Raw genomic sequence first — 22,244 nt, 5'->3', positions numbered from 1 at the left:
TAAGTACAACTCCGAGCAAGTTACTTTACCAGACGATACTTTGGAAGTGGATCTGAAAGAGGTGCAAATGGATCAGTACTCTACCCTGATTGAAAACACAAAATAAAATAAAAAAAAAAAATCTTAAAATAAAATTAAATAAATTAGAGTCAGAGTTCCTATTATTTAGAGAAAATTTGGGAACTTCCAGTCACCTGCTCTATATCTATTTCCCAATGCCATATGTAATATGTTGTTAATTATGCTCAATGACTCGTCAATCCATTCGGTAGATGTGGACTATGGGCACTGGAAGTGCTTATCAGGTGGAAATTCTCTCTCTCTCTGTATGAGAGGAAAAAGATCTTCTCTGTGTTTACATACTTCCTCTATAATTTCCTTTGTAATTCTCTTGAAATAACATCTTGTATTGTGTCTGTGCCTAGAACTCTCTCCAATTTTTTGATAATTGGAAGAAAGCCTAGAAACACTAATAACCTGATAATTTGCAATTTATTTTAATGTATGCATTGTGCATGCTGGAGAAACGTAACTGGTACTTCTTGTCTCTTTTTGTAAAATATGGTACATTGCCTTCCATTGTCACTATTCTTATGCATGCTTCTAGAAATATGAGTGCAGTAGTGTCAGAAATTAGGTTTAGTTTTATTTTTTTAACTGGAGTTCAGGTAGTTTAAAAAAATCAACCACATCTAGAAATTTAAGATCATTAATATTATAAATTAAGGGTAGTTTTGATTATTTATTGATGGAAGCAAATCTGATTCAACCCTAACTTCTTCACTGTTCTGTCAAATAAGACAAAAAATGTTGCCAATAAAGTTAACAAGCTATTTTATATTCCCCATTGGATGAGCTGTATATCATAGTTTGTTCCCAAAAGGGACAAGAACAATTTTGAAAAACTGGGGGGCATGGTGGCCCATTCCTCTGCTCCACAGGGTAAATGGTCTATCTTGCCAGAAAATATTAAAATTTCTCTTTGATGCTGCTGTTGTATCGAATTCAATCACTGCCATGATTATGACAGATAACTTGCACATTGAGTTGCCCCCACATCCTTGCAAGTAAAATCTCCTGGCCTCACCATGCTTTCACTGTCAGTGCAAGGCAATTTTTTGTATGGCACAATCATCTAATGCAGGGTAATGTATTGCAGATGAGACTGAGAACGTCCACAGAGAGCTTTGTAATACTATTGTAGGCTTTAGATTGACACTTTGAAAAACCTGTTTGCAGACTGCATATGATAGCTAAGACAGCATTACAGATTATACAGTGATGTTTGCTGCTGCAGGTGCTGTTTAACCCTGTAAAGAACACCAAATTGTTGGTGAACCTGCTTAACAGTGACAGCTATACAAAAGCACAATATGATAGTCCTTACTCAAAACAGAGTCTGAGTTCACAGTGGAAATGTGTGTGTCATTCATGAAGATGAGAGAAAGGAACAAAAAATCTATCCTCGAGGAGGGACATATATCAGAATAATGATTCTGGATTTAGAAGCATTAAAAATAGACTACCGTCAGATATCCTGATTTAATGTATGTGCAGGGCGTCCTGCAGATCAGGCATAACTTAATTTACTCTAGAACCTTTCTACACAATGTCATCAGCATACTGAAAGGGTTGGTCTTTACCAGTGTAAGGCTATATGAAATCTAGAAACAGTGAAAAAATGAAAAGCCTTAGTTTGTCTATTTTATTTATTTTTGTATTGTTTTGTATAACTTTTTGCCCTTACTGACTATCAAACCCTCTCTCAGTCAACTGTCCTGCTCGTTCGCCATTACAGAGGGTGAGAGTTCTTGAGAGAGGGATCATCACTAACTTGGCCATCTGAGGTAGCTCAGAGTTTCTGCTTTTTTAAACTTGACACCCATGCACATGCATGTTCACATTTAAGGGGTTGACAGGCAATGGACATTTGCTGTGCATAAAACAACTCTGTGTTATAATTTACCCTGTCCCCCTTGCAGACAAGCACCTCCTTGTGATCCCTGGTCTCCACCAGGGAGTCTACCATGGAGAATGTACCCACAAGTACATGTCCTTCACCAACTGCAGTGACAGAGGCAGCGGAGTTAGGCCTCATCATTCCTGTCCTTCCCTCACACTAGTTCCAACAAGAGCTCAAGCCATTAACTGAGCCTGATGCTTAGGTGGTCATAAGGGCTTTATTCCTCAGTCCCAGCCGAACAGGCTTGTCTATTTTATTTATTTATTTACATTTTATTGGTTGGGTTAGCTATACCGAGTAAGTCACATTTTCAGTGGAGACCTGGAAATAGATGTTCTGAAAGATGACAGCTATCATAATAATTTAAATATAATATGGAGTAAAAATAAGTGGTACTACATCTGTGAAACCAAAAATAAGTTGCTTGTACAGAAAGCATATACCGATATGATAATTACAACAAGAATTGTTACAAAAGTGAAGTTTGGTATACATGTTAGAATACAAATTGTTAAAACTCTGGATATAGACAAATGTAAAAGAAATTACAATATATAGAATATGGCAAGGGAGATGCAAGACATGAGTGATGGATATATGAAAATAGAGAAAAGGATAACATAAATGAGAGATAAATTAAAGATTCTAGTTATCAGGAGCAGAGGTACCAAAAAAGGTGGCAGATGACACCGAGTAAGCATTGAAATTGGTGTTATCCATGATTTATTGAAAGCCTCACTGATTTTTTATTAGCTAGTAAAATATTGTATGTACATAACAATGTAGCTTAAGAGATGTAAGGGGGTGTCCCACATGACTCAATTTAAGCCACTAGTTAGTTACTATAAGGCTCTTAAAAGGGTACCAATTATACTGAGTGAAGTTAATATTAATACAAATGGTAATGCTGACCAAACAGCAAGGCCTTCAGGAGTGGCCAGAGTTATCACTAAATAAATATATGCAAATACTCTCAAAGGATAAATATTTTCTGAAAAGGATCAGTCACAATGAAAAGTTTAAATATATTTAATAATAAAAAAACATTTAAACACTAAATATGTATTTACAATAAACACCAACGTTTCAGTCACAGTAGATATTAAAAATAACACAGATGGAAAGTTTCCTACAGTTATAGAAAAACACTATTATAGCTAGTCTCACTATCTATCATTGACTGACTAAAATAATTACTGTTCCTAATTAATGAATAGAGCAAGGCAAGATAATGTGGGTGAGTGATACTTGTTGTCAGATCCAAGACAGAATACAGAATGCTGCTGAGACTTCAGTCTCCTCTAACATTAAAACATTGTTTCTGTACAGGATGATATCACATACATCTCATTATCTGTGTTTCCCCCACTATCCCCCATCATTAGACACTACCACAGTTTAGCACCTGTGTGCTACAGTACACACAGACCTTTGCTCAGATGTGATGCAGCTGCTAGAAGTCATAAAACCATAAAACCATTTCACTCTTCCTGCAGGAGCTATCAATTATTCAATAGCGCAGACATTGCATCTCTGGCTCCATGCAAAACTGTGGGATAGCAGCTTTATGGCTTAGCCCGTAAAGTAATTTAATTTCAAGAATATTTTTGCAAAGTCAGGTGGATTAAGATTAACCTTTTCACTTCCAGTATATGCTGTTACAATGCGTAGGTTTAAACAGTTACAATAATGCATGTACATTTATTTTCCATCCAGCAGGGCAGACTGTTGATATATTTTAACACATGCAAACCTCACAAATACATTTTCAACACAAGCATCTGTACTCAGTTTGATATACATATGACATATAATTATTTACAAAATTCTAGCTGTGCTGGCATATGTTGCAAATCCACTGCCCTATTTTTCTTGGCACAGCTGGCAATACCTTCTGTCATGACAGGAATATTCTCTTAAGTGAATGTTCGCTGTTTTAAGTTTGACAAATGGAGGTTCACTGAGTTGAACCTTGGATTATATGATATAGACCCATAAATTACTATGCCTACTTTATTGCTCTCATCTTAGATATACAATGGCTGCCAAGGGTTATTGTTCAAATACTAAAGGATTAATCTGTCAACCTGAATCCACTAAGTACTGTTTTTCATGAAGCTTGCCTGCCATAGTCTTAGGTTCACATTTTACATTTCCCTGTTCATCTTTCTGAATAGCTATCTGCAAATCCTTCTTATTTCCTCTAACAATGCGTGTGTGTGTGTCTATATATATATATATATATATATATATATATATATATATATATATATATATATATATATATATATAGATACACGCACACACCATGCCTCTCCAGAAATCTGGACAAATCCTAAATAATAGGGGACACTTTTTAAATATTGCTCTTACAAACTTAGAAAGTTGATAAAATAACAGGTTTTGCATTAGCATAAATTTTATGACGGTATGAAGTTTGAAACTCAAATGTCTGCCATTATTTTCTGACTTCAGTCCTCAGTGATTTGCCAGTGTTTTTTCATAAACCCACATTTTTATGTGAAACATACCAAAAATATTTGGTAAAAATCAAGACATTCTGTGAAAAGTCAAAGTAAACTGTATTGTCATTTAGAACTAGACATGTGTAGCCTAAATTAAATTTCGTGCATCAGCTCAATTCTTGAGATTACAAAGGAAAGTGAAATAACACATACAAGTAAAAGAATAAACATAACTAACAAATACAATAGTACTGCCAATACATACAAGAAAGAGCAGAGAGATTTAGCAACACTTATATACAAAAACAATACCCTTCCCTGAATTAAATTAGCTACCCTATTTAAAGTAATACAAAGCATACTACAGATTTAAATGCCTAAGTTATATGTCAAATATTGCACTTGAGTGAGTTAAATAATACTGACTATGGATATGATAACTAAATATTGCAGTTACTTGGGATATATGTAATTATATATTGCACAAATAAATACAAATTGACTTATTATGTGTCCAGACCCATGGGACTAGTGTCGGAGTTCAGATGTCTAATCACTGTAGGGTAGAAATCGTTACTTAATCTTGTAGTCCTGCAGCAGATGCTGCAATATCTCCTGCCCGATGCCAGATGCTGAAACAGTCCATGAGCAGGATGTGCATTATCTTGTATTATTTTGGTGGCCTTTCAGATTCTTCTTACAGAATAAAGATGTATTGATGGAAGACTGGAACCTGTTACCTTCCCTGCAATCATCATCACTCTTTGCAGCGCCTTATTCTGCTGCATTTATTACTGCTTGTTAGTAGCCTGATGAAATTTACCTGTTATTCTAAGCATCTTAACAGTATGACAATGCAGTATACAAGCACCTGTACAATTGGGTGGACTGAGCCATACCCAATAGAGCTAAAACCTGCTCCTCAAGGAAATACAAGCCTGTATGGTGGACATCCTCTGTCAAAAGGCTTTACAGCAAAAGGAAGAAACTGGTGGCTTTCACTAGTGATCTAATTTGCTTGTTGAGGCTAAGGAGGCAGTTTTTCCAATTTGGAATGTGTTCCTTTTTACCCTTGGACAACAAAGCCAATTATGAATTGAAACTAGCCTTTGAAACAAAGGGTAACCACAAAGCATTCTTCAGTTACTTCAGGAACCTACATGGCAAAGCCCAGGTTTGTTCTGAATTAGTACTTAACAATACCACTTACACTGATCCTGTTGACTTGGCCAACCTGCTTGCAGATAGGTTCACAAACTTAACCGCCCTGTTCCCCCCAAAGGCCCTTTCGACATCCCAGTACTTTTGTCATGCACCTCACATCTCTGTAGATCAAGTGCTAAAGGCCCTATCCAAGGCAAAGAACACAGCTTCCATGGGGCCTGATAGTAACCCAGGCTGTACTATCCACCATCTCCAGCAAGAACTGCCTTCACCATTGAGCACCCTATTCAACAACTGCCTAAGTACATGCTTCATTCCAGCAAAGTGGAGATCTGCCATTGTCATCCCCTTACATAAAGGTGGTGCCACTACTATCCCTGGAAACTATTGCCCCATTAGCTGGACAAGTCTGATCTATAACGTCAAGGAGTGTATTATTATGGATCTCATAAACAAGGATATAGGCAATCTCCAAGCACTTGACCCCACCCAGTTTGGATTTGTCAAGGGCAGATCTTGCCTATTGAACCTGACTGACTTCTTTGAGACTGTCACCAAGGCCCTGGATGAGGGAAAGTCAGTGCATACATCTTACCTTGACTTGACCAAGGCTTTTGACACAATCCTCACTTAGGCATAATCAAAAACTAACACAACTTGGTGTACATCCTTAGCTCATCAGGTGGGTGGCCAACTGGCACACCAAGACACTCAAAATCAAAATAGGCACCTCTACCTCCAATAGCAGATGTGTCACTAGTTGAGTTCCCCAGGGATCTGTCCTGTGGCCCCTACTGTTTGGCATCTACTTCTCAGAGGTCCAGGCAAAGACAAAAGGCCTGTGGCTGACCAAGTTTGCAGATGACTGTAAGCTGGGTATTGTCATTGACTCCCCAAATGATGTTAATATACTGCAAGAGGTTCTCACAGTAACTAATGACTGGTGCAAAATTCATGGCCTAAATCTAAATGCAAAAAAAAAATCACCATACGATTCAGCAAAAACATGGCCCCTACTGATTGCCACATCAACAGCAACCTCCTAAGCTCACAACCTATGGTGAGAGATCTGGGTACTCAGGTTGATAAAAACCTCACATTCGACCATCATGTAGCAGCAGTTGTCAGAAAAAGCCTTTTACTTGGTTCATCTCAAAAGTAAAGGTATTGCATCCAGAAAAAAGAGATTACCTCTCTATATTCCTCCCTCATTAGACCAATAATTGAGTATAACACCCCGTTTGGTTTGTACCTCTCCAAACATCTGCACCAACTGGAAAGGCCACTGAAATGCCTCACAAAGAGAGTCCATGGCCTCCAACACTTGTCCTATTTGGGCAGGCTCAAATCACTATCACTCTCTTCGGTATCAGGGGTGAGCTGTGTCTCTCCTACAAGGCAATCTCGGACTCTGCCCTACTAGAGATGCTCCATATCTGTAAGTCTAATTCCTTACACATTGCCTGCTCAAAAGGCCTGAATCTAATATGCAACATCAACTAAACCTGCTCTAGAGACAGGTTTGTCTCCCAGAGGCTGCCCCGACTCTGGAATAGACTTCCCATACATGTCAAACAGAGCACATCGCTGACCATCTTCAAGCACACACTTGATGAGTGGATGGTAAGCTACAAATTTGTCCCAGGGTTTCCACCTGTGTCCCTCACTGACAGGGGTGACAGGCACTATCTGTTTCTTTTTGGTCATAAACTCTTGGTTAGGCTTGTAAGGGCCCCAGGGCCATTACCCAGGTAACCTCCTATGATCCTATTCCTTTCTGTAACTGTGCAGCTTCCAAACCACACTATGAAGTTGCAGGTGAGGATGCTCTCTATTGCACCTCTATAGAAGGTGGAGAGAATATGAGGAGGAAGCTTAGCTTTTTTCAGCCTTCTTAAAAAGTGGAGGCATTGGTGTGCTTTCTTGACCAGTTGGTTGGTGTTTCCAGACCACGAGAGATCCTCTTATATGTGTACTCCCAGGACTTCCATACTCTTAACCCTCTCCACACTCTCACCATTGATCCTCAGAAGTGGGTGGTTTGTTCTCCCTTTCCTAAAGTCAATGATAATCTCTCTGATCTTGCTTACATTAAGGTCAAGGTTGTTCCCCTTGCACCAACTGATCAGAGATGCCACCTACTCTCTGTACGCCATTTCACCCTCCTTTGTGATGAGCCCCATGACTATGCTGTCATCAGCAAACTTGATGGTATGGTTGGACTTGTGCTTAGCAAAGCAGTCATGGGTCAGGATGATGAATAACAGTGGGCTGAGAACACATCCCTGTGGAACCGGAGTGTTAATCGTAATGCACTTTGATGTGTTCTTACCTGAACACATCCTCTGTGGTCTCTCAATCAGGAAGTTCAGGATCCAGTTACAGAGATGTTTACTGATTCCTAAATGTGCCAGTTTTTCTGTCAGCTGCATTGGTACCACCATATTAAATGCAGCACTGAAGTCTATGAACAGCATCCTCACATAGTTGTCTTTGCCCTCTAAATGCTCAAGGAAGATGTGTAGTGCTACTGATATGGCATCAGCCGTGGATTGGTTAGCTCTGTACGCAAACTGCAGAGGGTCAAAATCAGGAGGGTAGGCATAATGGTTTTTGATCAACCTCTCAAAACATTTCATAACAGTGGATGTCAGAGTGACTGGTCTGTAGTCATTAAGGCTGAAGGGATTTTTTTTCTTAGGGAGTGGGATGATGTTTGATTACTTGTACCACGAGGGTACTTTTGCCATGGCAAGAGAAGTGTAAAATATTTCCTTGAGCACTGTGCATAGTTGATCAGCACGTCCTTTTAACACCTTGCCCAGTATGTTGTCTGGGCCAGTAGCCTTCCTGCAGTTCACTCTACTTAGCTCTCTTCTTACCTCCTCTGTGCTGAGGCTGAGTATTGCATGCTTCTCATCAGTGGGTAGCTTTAGTGAAAACCTGTTTCTTTCCTCAAATCTACCAAAGAAGATGTTCAAAGTGTCCAGGAATTCACTGTTGTCCTCACACTGTCCTGACCTGAAAATCCAGACATTTGAGAGGTATGAAACACACACACACACACACACACACACACACATATATATATATATATATATATATATATATATATATATAGATATAGATATACACACACACAAACACATGAACATATATACATATAGATAGATGTATAGTACAGCTGTGCAAGTTAACTTGCCATACCAGTAAATGTTAGAATGATTACTGCTACAGTAGCCTTAGATATATGGGTTATATTCTGCATAGGATATAACAGATGACTAGATTGCAAAACTTCTGTTTGCCTTCCACATGCACAAACCAAAAAGGCAGATTTGGTGCCAACCTCATCGGAACTTTCATGCCAACAAAAATACAGAGACTGAACCCTGAAAGGAAAATGCTAGAAGCAACAAAAGATAAATGTCCATAACCTGGCATAAAGAATACACTGAAAAACAAGGGGGATGGAGGGAGGGAGTGGCTACTGCAGTAGTGATCCTTCAAACATCTACTGTTATGGTAAGTTTTGCTTATACAACTGTAATATGTTCATCATATTGATCACTGCTGCACTAATCTTAGCTATATCAGTAGATTACCCTAGCTTAGTACCTTTGAGATGAAGAAGTAGAAAGGTCTTGGAACGTCTTGAGAATGGTTCAAGTAAAACCTGATCTAGACCTAGAGAAGGAATAAAGCATGGGGAATGCTTTGTAAAAATATGTACAAAGGACAAAGTTGCTGCTTCTAGAATACATCTGGAATGTAACCCTTTCCAAAAAAGCCGTAGATGAAAGCAATCCCCAGTAGAGTGATATGCCTTTACCCTGCCTGTAATAGTTGTATTGTGGTGAGTATAACAAAAGGTAACAGACTTGGATAGCCATTTGGAACTAGTTTACTTTGACACAGGTTGTCCCTTCTTCTTACCTTCACAAAAAAAATGAATAACTGATCTGAAATATTTCGTTCTGTGAAAATAGCACCTGAGTTGTGTGTGGACATCCAAGATGTGGAGTATCCTTTCTCCCTCATATTAAGGTTCAGGAAAACAAAATGAGGATGTGGACAGTTTGGCTTAAAGCTTGGACAGGAGTAGTTCTCAGAAAAACCCTGTCCTATAGAAAAGGAAGTAGGGTTGACTCCCCATAACCGCTCGTAACATAGATACTCTCTTTTCAGAGGTCAGAGCACTCAGTAAAGATGTTTCCTACTCACGTCAGCCAGGTTTGGTGGTTCAAATGTCGCAAGTGTTAGCTTCTGTAACACAAAATTAAGATCCAAAGGAGGGGCCTCCAGTTTTTTGTGAGGGTTCTTTTGCAAAACCCCTTTCAAAAACATGTTGATATGAGAATGCATCGAAAGAGGAGGATCTATAGGCAGACATTCTAAAATGGCCAATAAATGAACACTGATAGAGGAGTAAAAAAGGCTGTATGATAAAACCAGAGAACAACTACCCCATAATGGGTGCAGGTTATACTCTTGGTCTTTTACTGCTGTTAATGTATGATTTTCTAGTATCAGGCTTTCTTGCTTCCATTAGTACCTACTACATATTCTCAGTAAACAGGTGCCTAAAGGGAAGTGAGACACTATAATCCAGGCAATCAATTGAATTTGATTGGGGTCGGGTGTATCAAACAACCATGGTCTTGTCTGAATAGATCCATTCTGTCATGATGCTTGTGGTGATTGCCATGCACCTGACCATTTTACAAAAAGAAGTAGGAACCGCTGTTGCCTAAGCCAGAATGCAGTCACCCCAATGATCTTGGGGGGGATTCCTTTTGAATCTTCAAAAGTACTCCGTATATCAGTGGACAGGGTGGAAAAGTAGACAAGAATATTGCTGTCCAAGGAAAATAAATGGCATCTGTCATCCAGGCCTTCTTGTATAGAGTCATGGAGCAGAATCTTTCCAGATGATTGTTCAAAGTGGAACCAAATAGATCTGCTTGAGGACCTCCCCACAGATGGGTCAAGTCTTGGAAGGCCCCTGATCTAGTTTCCATTCATGAGGATCTAAACTTGTCATGCTGAGAGTGTCAGCCACACAATTTTGCTTTGATGTAATGTAGGATGCCTGTAGAGTGAGATTTTGCTGTGAAGCTATATCCTAAGCTAACACTGGTTTGTCTGCAAAGGGCATATTCCCTGATTCCCCTTGCTTGTTGACTTACTACATGACTGTAGTATGTAGATGATTCAGAGAGTTGCCTTGATCAGGGCAACTTTCTCTTTTATATTTTATGTTCATCTGCCCTTACACTTTTATCCCTCCTAAAACTGCTTCCCAAGAAAAATATGAGAAATATGTAGTGACTGACTGCTTTGGAACAGGAAGGGTGAAGGAGAGACACAGATTTAGGGATATTTGCTTACTCCACCAAATTATTTATCTTCTGACAAACTCCAGTACTGGGATTTTACAACCAAAGGATGTTGGTACTAGGACCAAAGAGATTTCAGATCCACTGAATCTTTTTTAGAATCCAGAAAAAGGTAAAAAAAAAAAATGAACCACAAACCAAGAATCCAACACAATTCCATATGTACAAAACCAAGGATTTTATTAACAAAAATCAGATTAAATGGTTTTGCCTCTATCAATGAAAGACTACACATCCAGAAGGTAGGTGCACTTAAATGGCATAAGACTTCATCAATGACAGTTAAAAATGTATAGACACAAAGTACTGTGATTCTTGCACTATTGGAATTGTATTGCAGGGTATTTTGATTGTTGGTTTGTGGTTCACTGCTTTTTGACCTTTTTCTGGATTTTAAATTTGTTGCTTTGAGGTCCTCCTAGCCACGTCACCACAGGAGCTCCTGAGTTACAAAGCAGGATTTTACTGATTAGCTATGAAAATTGGTGATTTGACATTATTAATTCAGCAGTTTGGTCAACAACTAACTTAGTTTGTTATGCTCCAAAATTCAGGAGGACGACTTTTGGCTTCTGCCTCAATTGATATGGGCAGTCCTGTTGCGAATAGTAAGGATAGCATGAACACTACAGTTTCAAATAAACTGTATGAGTGTGTCCAATACTGGGTTACTGAACTTAAATCCAGTTGGAGAGTCTTTGAACCCCCCCCCAACATGTCAGAATGGCTACATGTAGATATAGAATTGAAAGAAATCGAATGTACTTGAACTTGTAATCTTCAGAATCAGTAGAACAATTTTGAAAAATAAATCTTAATAAATACCAAAAATATAAAGTGGGAAATGCATATTTTAATACATGCATCAGGTCAAAGGTTGTTCCAAAATGACTTAAGGTATGGAAATGCCCTGGTGACCTGACTGAACATTCCTCTTTTCATCGTCAGCTTATGACACTATTTGACAGACATATGGAGTACAACATCTGGCACTTTTGAATGAGCACATTGAATTGGAGCTTGAGTTGTCACCTCGACACCAGTATTAAAAATGATTTGTTACTTTCATCCTATGAACAGGGTTATGCCACAGTGTTTAGAAAAAGTTGAAAAATGTGCACAGGAGTTAAACTATGTAAAAAGATTAAAATAACCAGAGACATTAATGATTATAAAAATGAAGCACCATATCCTGCCCCTCTTGTAGTGAAGAATTTTAACAAGAACAACAAAAGGTCTACCAAACTAATAACAAATAGGACTGCTACTGAAACACTAGACAATTATTTTTTTTTGTTAAAATCTGAGACAGGAGGAATTTTCACATCTACAGTGATCATCAGTATTAGTGAATATTAGCATAACAGGCCCACATACCTCACAGGAAGAACCCACCAATCAGGTACTTTAAAATAGGAAAAGAACCTTCCCACACAATGTATTCCAGGGGGAGGGGAGGTGCTAGGGCCCCAAATACTGTGGCAACTCCAGAAAGTACTGTGTTATTTTAATATAATAACTTTAACATTTGTTAATTACAGTTCATTGGACATTACTGATACAACCTTTCTAAGGCTTTTTAAGACAGGCTTTATATTTATCCCAGCAAGGAGAAATGGCATACAAGGAACCCTTGATAAACTCTGGTGTTCATACATAATTTAAACTTTTATTTAATGTTTAACAGTCATTTTGATGTCTTTAAATAATTTTTAGGAGGCAAAGTACATTTAACCTCCCCTCTTACATCTTGTGTTGGCCTTATTTGAAAAGGCCCCTGAGAATATCAGATTGATTTTAAAGGAGAAATGTAATTACTTTACATGATTAAATTTACTTAAATTTATCAAAAGATGAAATAGTGCTACTTGAAAAATGAACCAGTAGTGTACAACATCATTTCATGAAACCCGATAAAGGGGGAGATTTGGCTGCCATGGATTATCTGGATTATAATAAAATATTTTCTCTGATAACTGACAGTAATGTACCAATTATTAGTTAGCTTAATGAATTTAATATTGCACAAAGGCAGATTGATTTAGTTGTACATTATATGTTGATGCAATGTGATACCACTGCAAGAGCTTTATTACTTTTGGAAAGTTGAGTAAGCCAAATTTCCTTGTATACTTGGGATTTCAGAAATACATAGAAACATAAACGATTTTCAACTATGACCTTTTGTTGCAGATAGGTTTAAGACCCAACCTTTAGCAATCTCTATATTTAGCAGGTCAAATGCTTTTTTTCCAAATATACATATTTACTTAAGGATAATTGGAATGTTTTGTGTAGGCTTACAGCGGGATTGTATTCACCTGATGTATTATTTTTAAGTTATTACCAGTAATATGTCATAACCTAGGTTTATCCTGGTTCCATGAAGCTTTTATTATTTAGCAAAAGTTTAACAAACACAGATATTAAGTTCATTAGATTATTTATAGAATTGGTTTTAAAGAATAATTGTATTTATTTTGAAGGAGAATACTATGGCCAAAATTTAAATGCCCTAATTTTTCCAAAGTAGTACTTTGGAAATGGACAAACTATTTTATATTTAATTCTGTATTTGACAAGTATTGGAAACACCGTATGTTTTTTGGGTGACATATATATTTTTGCAAGGGACCTATAGAACTAATAGACGAGTGCATTACATATATTAATTCAACCACTGATTTTTTAAAACTTACTTTTCATGTTAACTATTCAGTTATAAATTATTTAGATGTTAGTCCATATAAGGATAATGAGATTTTGCAGTCTACAGTTAATCATAAACCGATGTATTCCAATTCCTCCTTCTATTATAATAGCTGTTATCCTTGCGACCAGAAAAAAGGCCTCATTAAGGGCCAGATGGTAAGACTGGCTTGTATGGTTACAAATAAAAATGTATTTTTAAAATAATTATTTAAACTCAAAAAGATGTTTTTAGTAACAGCCCATCCTAGTTTTATGCTCAATGAATTACATTATGAAATTGTTTAAAAAATGTAATAATGACATTATTACCTTGATTATGGGAGTAACAGAACATGCTATTGCTAATGCTGACTCTAATATATGTGACTATTCAAGGAATATGATATTAATGTTTAGCAATAACTGTTATGCTATTATTGCCAGTATAAGGAAGAACTATTTTTTTACTGCAAGTAGATCCTTTTATTAAAAGAAATAGGATGGTATGTTCTCTATGTTTTCCTTTTAAATGGGGGCCTATTTAAAAAAAAAAATCTTGTACAGTATAAGAAAAAATATTTGCCCTACATAATAAGATAGGTACAATTAAATGCTAGCCCTGTAAGGCATGTAAGCATATAATCTACAGTAACATTTGTATAGTGGCAATTGCATATTTAAAAGTTATTATAATAGTTCTGCAAAGGGTGTGATATATGATGCACTGTGTGAGCGATGCTTGAGCTTTTAAATAGGAAAGAACAAAAGTACCCTTCCAGAGACTATTACAGAACATTCGTATGGCCATTAGAAGGGCTTGTTTAAGAAACGTATTGTTGAAGCATTCATTTCTCTGTTTGTTTTAAGGAATTTTTATTTATAGTTTCAGAAAAGGCTGATAGACACCCTAGGCTTGGTCAGTGGGATGAAAAGCATGACAATGTAAAGTTGTTATTGCAGTTTAAAGCTGAGGCTACTGCCAAACCAGGAATAAACACATTCATTTCATTTAGTAGTTTATACTGCAAGGCAATTTAAGTGCACCTACTCTCCAGATGTGTAGTTCTGATGAAGTCTTTCAGTGATTGAGATGAACACACTTAACCTAAGTTTTGTTAATAAAGTCCTGTGACTTTTGCACCAGTGGAATTGTGTTGCAGTGTGTTTTTGGATATTTGAATCTTTCTTATGTGGAGTCTTCCAAGGAGCGTCATGATAATCAGAGATGCTATAAGATCCACAATCCTGAGGTATTCTCTCACAGTGACCCAAGTCCGAGTGGAAAACCTTATAAATAAATTTACTGTGGAGGAAAAGCTCTTTGAACTGACATGTCTGGCTTCTACCCCAGGAATATAATCCTGTGTAGAGTCAAAAATTCTGTTAAATGTTGTCTTGGAACCCCAGCTTCTGTAAGAGATCTCTCACCTGGGTGAGAGATTCCTGACACTTTGCAAAAGACTCTGCAAAGATAATTGTCATTTCAATATGAAAAAATGTGGGTACCTTGTAGCCTGTAATGAGCTATAACTGGAGCAAGACACTTAGTGAACACTCCTGGTACAGTGGATAGTCCAAATGGTAAAGCAGAGAACTGATAAAGTTATCCAGACACGTTAATGTTAAGAAATGCCTAATGTCTGGATGAATAAGGGTATTATGATAAGCATCATTCAAATCTAGTGTTACCAGGAAACTTGAATGAGGAAGAAAATGTAATAGATTGTGAATTAACACCATTTTGAACTTGGGCACTAAAAGAAACAGGTTTAGGACAGAAAGATCTAGAACTGGTCTCCAAGAATTTTTTATCTTTGGCACTAAAACATCCTTGAATAAAAACCTTTCCCCACCTGGAAAGGAGCTTCTTTTTCACTCCCTGGGACAGCATGTGATAAAGGATGGGTACAGATAAGACACTGTCTGCTGGATGAGGAATTGCCCACTGGAAGGGAGGAATTTCCTCCCACTGCCATCTATAACTTTGATGAATGATGTTCAGAACTGCGTGTTCCCAAAGACAAAAGAATAGATGCAGCTCCATTTCCTTCCAGAAAAATACAACAAAAATTGGCCAGCACTACAGTGTGGAGCCCAAATCTTTTAATAGAAATAATCCAGATAGTAATACATACTGTTAGTAATGAACTGGCAAATTTATTGGAGTTTGTAATGTGGTGACATTTTTCTACCAGGCTACAGCTGCAATATATAGTCCATATTTGAGTTTAGGTAAGAGTACTCATTTGCCCACAGCATCTGACATGAACAGAAGAGGTGACAGCTTGTTTGCCCAGAACAGTAGCCTGTTAATCTTTTTACATATGTTTTGAATGTGAGTTGAAAGTTGAGACCAGTCTAGCCACATGCCAAGATGTTTAAAAGATTAGGTAGTTTCTACAGTGGCATTGTTAATTTGATATTTTCTGGGTGGTTCCAAATAGCAAAGATTTTGTTTTAATATAGTGAGGCACAGGAAGATGATGAGAGAAATGCTGACAACTCCATGAAATGCTCCAGTTTGACAATAAGCCAAGCGGAGCTGTGTAACAGCTGTTTCTAACAGGAAAAGCACTCCTGAAGGGTGAGGAGTGAAGCAGGACATTCAAAGATGCACATATGAATGAAAAACTTGTACCTAAGCAGTACCAGATTCAGGGGGGAGCATTTATCATTCCTCCTCACAAAAATTGTATAAATCTATATTTTACTTTGCAAGATAATGTCCTACATTATTAATTTGCTTTGGAAAGACCAGCAAAACAAGTTTTATTTCTAGACATGAGGGCTATTTTGAAAGAGCAACATCAGTGAACAAGGCACATCATTTGCTTGAAATGGAAAATACTTAAATATGTGGAACATTTAATAATAAAACATGTTTTCAAATTGAAAAAAAAAAAGAGTGTTTTTTGAGATTTAGAAGTGACATGTTACTAAGAAATGTTGTAAAGCCACAGTGGACTTAGAACACATATTACACTAGACTTGGTCATGCTCAAAATATTTTGCATGTTACACAGTGCTTGGAACTGTCTTCATCAGTGAATGGCTAAACAACTGTTATATGTGTGGTATGAATATTTTTAGAAATCCCCTGATAAAATGACCAGACTGTAAATCAGGTTGAAAGTGGGAACATTGTAAGGAAAGTCTCAGGAGTTTGGAAGAATCTGTATGTTATATATTTTATCAGAACTATGAGCTTTTTAAACAGGAACAGATTTCCAGGGTTGTAATGTCAGCAGTTTAGAATATTTTAGGGCAAAGACGGAAGGGACATATTGCATATAATATGGGGAAATGGACATTGTTGTAGAAGAAGTGGTGTTATAGTGAGTTTGAGAAGATAAAAGTAATTAAATTAAGTGAGGTGGAAAATAGGTTAAAGAACATTGGTATTCTGAATTGTTGTAATGGTTATAGCAAAAGAAGATTTGTGCTCCTCTATAATGTTTTGATTTTATTGTTCTGTTAAATAGGTTTGACTGTGTGGCTGAAGCTGAAAATAAAGCTACACCTACTCCACCTTTGATAAAGATTGTGGAATGTTTGCATTAATATGAGCTGCCATAGCTCAGATAGATGGCTCCTTGGTTTAACATCCCATTTGCAGAATGCTACCTCAGAAGTACAGCTTCTCTTTTACACTATTCTGCAGTGTCACTGTTGGAAAATGAAACCACACAGCCATTAGGGGAATTTTCACACTCAACACTGGACACAACTACAACAATTACAAAGAATACCATTGTATGTGTCATGGCTTTACTATTAATATAGAGACATAAACTGTTTTTACATCTGGCTAAGACGAGTGCTTAGTAACTGCCAATATCATAAAGCCACCTACCACAGTCTGTTAGAGTTTAACCATGAAACACAAATTCAAAATGAGACAGTCTTTACACTGACAGATGCATTTAGAGCAAGAGGAAGAGATAGTTGTTAGCCGTGAATACCCTGTAGTTAAAATAACAGTCAGTTCACTTTTTCTTTTGCTTCTAATAGTTTTCTGTAATGAACAGAAGACAACATCATCCTGTTTGTAATATTCTACCCAATCCCTCAGCCGAACATCTGTTCTTAACAAAGTTTCAAACTGTTTGATTGTCTAGCATGGTGTTCTAACAGTATTTAAACAGCTGCAAAGGATTTCCACATTGGAGTTCATAACTTAGAATAATGGGATTTTGTCTTTAAAGGTCATATCTCCTGAACAGCAGGAAAGTCCTTCTTGCAGCCTGCATGTCATTGTGAAGTACATTGAAGCTGTAGTGTGGGAATTATTTGCAAAATCATGCTACAAATTAGTTGGGAAAAAAGTCTGGGATTCTCTAGGTGATGCCATGTTAAATGTTTTAAAGTTCTCCTGGGAATGGCAGAGCAAATCTCATGTTTCTGACCTCTCTTTAAATAGTAACAGCTGGGATGGGCAATTTACGTGCAAGAGGTTGTCGGTGCCTTCTAAGGTAACTCAGCAGGGCTGTGAATTTTTATTGCAATGTTTATTTTACAACAGACTGATGTAACATAAAAATACTGATTGGGGGATTAAAATACCCACTTACAGATTATACACAAAACTGCAAGCAATTTGTTAATGCAGCACATACGACAGCTGTCAAACACTACAGTTTGTGATTAACATGTTGTCCTTCTGAGCAGACACCTTTAAGTGCCTTTTTCTAAATATTTTGTTTATCTAATAATCTTGCATGTTTTTAAAACATAACTGTAGCCACATAACTGCAATCCCTGCTGGCAGCATAGTGAATAAAATATGCACCATTCCCTTCACATTATGAATTTCAGTAATCCCATAGTGAAATATTAACAATCGACATTAAAAGTATATTCTGGCTACTTCATCTTCTGCTACTTTTTCCCTAGTTCATGCATGTTTTCTTGAGAGATCATGGCTTCTTCTGTAAGAGTGATGTGCAATTCGAAGTATTAAATACATAAAGAAAATCACAACTTGAGTTACAAAATGGACTTTTTAAAAATCGTACAATACTGAGATCTAATTGCATGCAGCAAATAAATAAATACACTATTTGCCCCAAAGTGCCAGTCAAACTTAAGTGGTAAACACAGATATGTTGTGTAAAGCCACACTATATCTGTTCATGTCTGGCATTACTACATTACATAGGAAAAGGCTGAATTCTCCAACAATGTAAATAAATACATTACACAGAAAAAGGCTACATTGTACAACAATGTAATTTAATACATTACATAGGGAAAGGCTACATTGTACAACAATGTAATTTAATACATTACATAGGGAAAGGCTACATTGTACAACAGTGTGATTGAATACATTACACAGGAAAATGCTACATTGTACAACAATGTAATTTAATACATTACATAGGGAAAGGCTACATTGTACAACAATGTAATTTAATACATTACACAGGAAAAGGCTACTGTGTGTAACAATATAATCTAATGCATTATACAGGGAAAGTCTACATTGTACAACAAAGTAACTTAGTACATTACGGAGGGAAAGGCTACATTGTACAACAATGTAATCTGTCCAGAAAAATGAAAATTGGTGATGCCAATAAAAGTCAGTTCACTTTTTCTTTTGCTTTTAATGTTTTTTCTAATGAACAGAAGTCTACATCTTCTTGATTGCAATATTCATCTCGGTCCACCAGGGGCAAAACCTCAAATATCAGAAATGCTAAAAACAAAAGCTTGAGATATAGACTGGAAAAAAATTAACTGCAAGGGTGTGTGTGTGTTTTTTTTTTCAGAGACAGCCCCCCCCCCACACCAACTGATGTGGAGACAAGCCCCACACCCCCAAAATAAATATATACCAATTCCAATGTTGCACCAACTCAGAGAAAGAAGAAATCTCCTGACAATGGGAATCACTGCATGTGTTTACTAAAAAATTGTAATGGTAGTGAATTTCCTAAGTGGGAAAAAAAAGTGATGTGAGCTCCATGGCATCTTGTGCTTCAGGCACCTTATTCTTAGGGAATTTCAACTTGACCACTTGTATAGATACCCTGCTTATGCTGCTGTACAGATACCTCACTTATGCTGCTGTGTATAGATACCCCGCCTATGCTGCTGAACAAATACCCTACATATGCTGCTGTACAGATACCCTGCATATGCTGCTGTACAGATACCCCGCTTATGCTGCTGTGTACAAATAACCCACTTATGCTGCTGTGTACAGATACCCCGCTTATGCTGCTGTACAGATATCTTGCATACACTGCTGCACAGATACCCTGCGTATGTTGCTGTACAGATACCCTGTGTATGTTGCTGTACAGATACCCTGTGTATGTTGCTGCACAGATACCCTGCGTATGTTGCTGTACAGATACCCTGCGTATGTTGCTGTACAGATACCCTGTGTATGTTGCTGCACAGATACCCTGCGTATGTTGCTGTACAGATACCCTGCGTATGTTGCTGTACAGATACCCTGTGTATGTTGCTGTACAGATACCCTGCGTATGTTGCTGTACAGATACCCTGCATATGTCGCTGTACAGATACCCTGTGTATGTTGCTGTACAGATACCCTGTGTATGTTGCTGTACAGATACCCTGTGTATGTTGCTGCACAGATACCCTGTGTATGTTGCTGCACAGATACCCTGTGTATGTTGCTGTACAGATACCCTGCGTATGCTGCTGTACAGATACCCTGCGTATGCTGCTGTACAGATACCCTGCATATGCTGCTGTACAGATACCCTGCATATGCTGCTGTACAGATACCCTGTGTATGTTGCTGTACAGATACCCTGTGTATGTTGCTGTACAGATACCCTGTGTATGTTGCTGTACAGATACCCTGCGTATGTTGCTGTACAGATACCCTGCGTATGCTGCTGTACAGATACCCTGCATATGCTGCTGTACAGATACCCTGCATATGCTGCTTTAAAGATACCCTGGGTATGCTTCTCTACAGATACCCTGTGTATGCTTCTCTACAGATACCCTGCATATGCTGCTGTACAGATACCCTATGTATGCTGCTGTATAGATACCCTGTGTATGCTTCTCTACAGATACCCTGCATATGCTGCTGTACAGATACCCTATGTATGCTGCTGTATAGATACCCTGTGTATGCTGCTGTACAGATACCCTGTGTATGTTGCTGTACAGATACCCTGTGTATGTTGCTGTACAGATACCCTGTGTATGTTGCTGTACAGATACCCTGCGTATGCTGCTGTACAGATACCCTGTGTATGTTGCTGTACAGATACCCTGTGTATGTTGCTGTACAGATACCCTGCGTATGTTGCTGTACAGATACCCTGCGTATGCTGCTGTACAGATACCCTGCGTATGCTGCTGTAAAGATACCCTGCATATGCTGCTGTACAGATACCCTGCGTATGCTGCTGTACAGATACCCCGCTTATGCTGCTGTACAGATACCCTGCGTATGCTGCTGTACAGATACCCTGCGTATGCTGCTGTACAGATACCCTGCATATGCTGCTGTACAGATACCCTGCATATGCTGCTTTAAAGATACCCTGGGTATGCTTCTCTACAGATACCCTGCATATGCTTCTCTACAGATACCCTGCATATGCTGCTGTACAGATACCCTATGTATGCTGCTGTATAGATACCCCTCTTATGCTGCTGCTGCTGTACAGAAGCCTAACTTATGCTGCTGTACAGATACCCTGCTTATGCTGCTGTACAGATACCCCACTTATGCTGCTGTGTACAAATACCCCACTTATGCTGCTGTGTACAGATACCCCGCTTATGCTGCTGTACAGATACCCTGCATATGCTGCTGTACAGATACCCTGCATATGCTGCTGTACAGATACCCTGTGTATGTTGCTGTACAGATACCCTGCATATGTCGCTGTACAGATACCCTGTGTATGTTGCTGCACAGATACCTTGTGTATGTTGCTGTACAGATACCCTGCGTATGTTGCTGTACAGATACCCTGCGTATGTTGCTGTACAGATACCCTGCGTATGCTGCTGTACAGATACCCTGCATATGCTGCTGTACAGATACCCTATGTATGCTGCTGTATAGATACCCTGTGTATGCTGCTGTACAGATACCCTGTGTATGCTGCTGTACAGATACCCTGTGTATGTTGCTGTACAGATACCCTGTGTATGTTGCTGTACAGATACCCTGCGTATGTTGCTGTACAGATACCCTGCATATGCTGCTGTACAGATACCCTGCATATGCTGCTTTAAAGATACCCTGGGTATGCTTCTCTACAGATACCCTGCGTATGCTTCTCTACAGATACCCTGCATATGCTGCTGTACAGATACCCTATGTATGCTGCTGTATGGATACCCTGTGTATGCTGCTGTACAGATACCCTGTGTATGTTGCTGTACAGATACCCTATGTATGCTGCTGTATAGATACCCTGTGTATGCTGTTGTACAGATACCCTGTGTATGCTGCTGTACAGATACCCTATGTATGCTGCTGTACAGATACCCTATGTATGCTGCTGTATAGATACCCTGTGTATGCTGCTGTACAGAAGCCTAACTTATGCT

General features: G+C 38.1%; 1 protein-coding gene across 1 annotated transcript in view; it reads right to left on the bottom strand.

Moving 5' to 3' along the window:
• Positions 1-22,244, bottom strand: part of LOC122787163 (A disintegrin and metalloproteinase with thrombospondin motifs 10-like) — a 1,217,364-nt gene that overhangs the window by 294,495 nt on the left and 900,625 nt on the right. The gene's annotated exons all lie outside the window — the stretch shown is intronic.

This window comes from Protopterus annectens, chromosome 13.part0 (genome assembly GCF_019279795.1).
Source record: "Protopterus annectens isolate FY-2018-M chromosome 13.part0, PAN1.0, whole genome shotgun sequence".
Lineage (NCBI taxonomy): Eukaryota > Metazoa > Chordata > Ceratodontiformes > Protopteridae > Protopterus > Protopterus annectens.
Note: the sequence above shows the minus strand (reverse complement) of the source record. Positions and strands in the feature narration are given on the sequence as shown.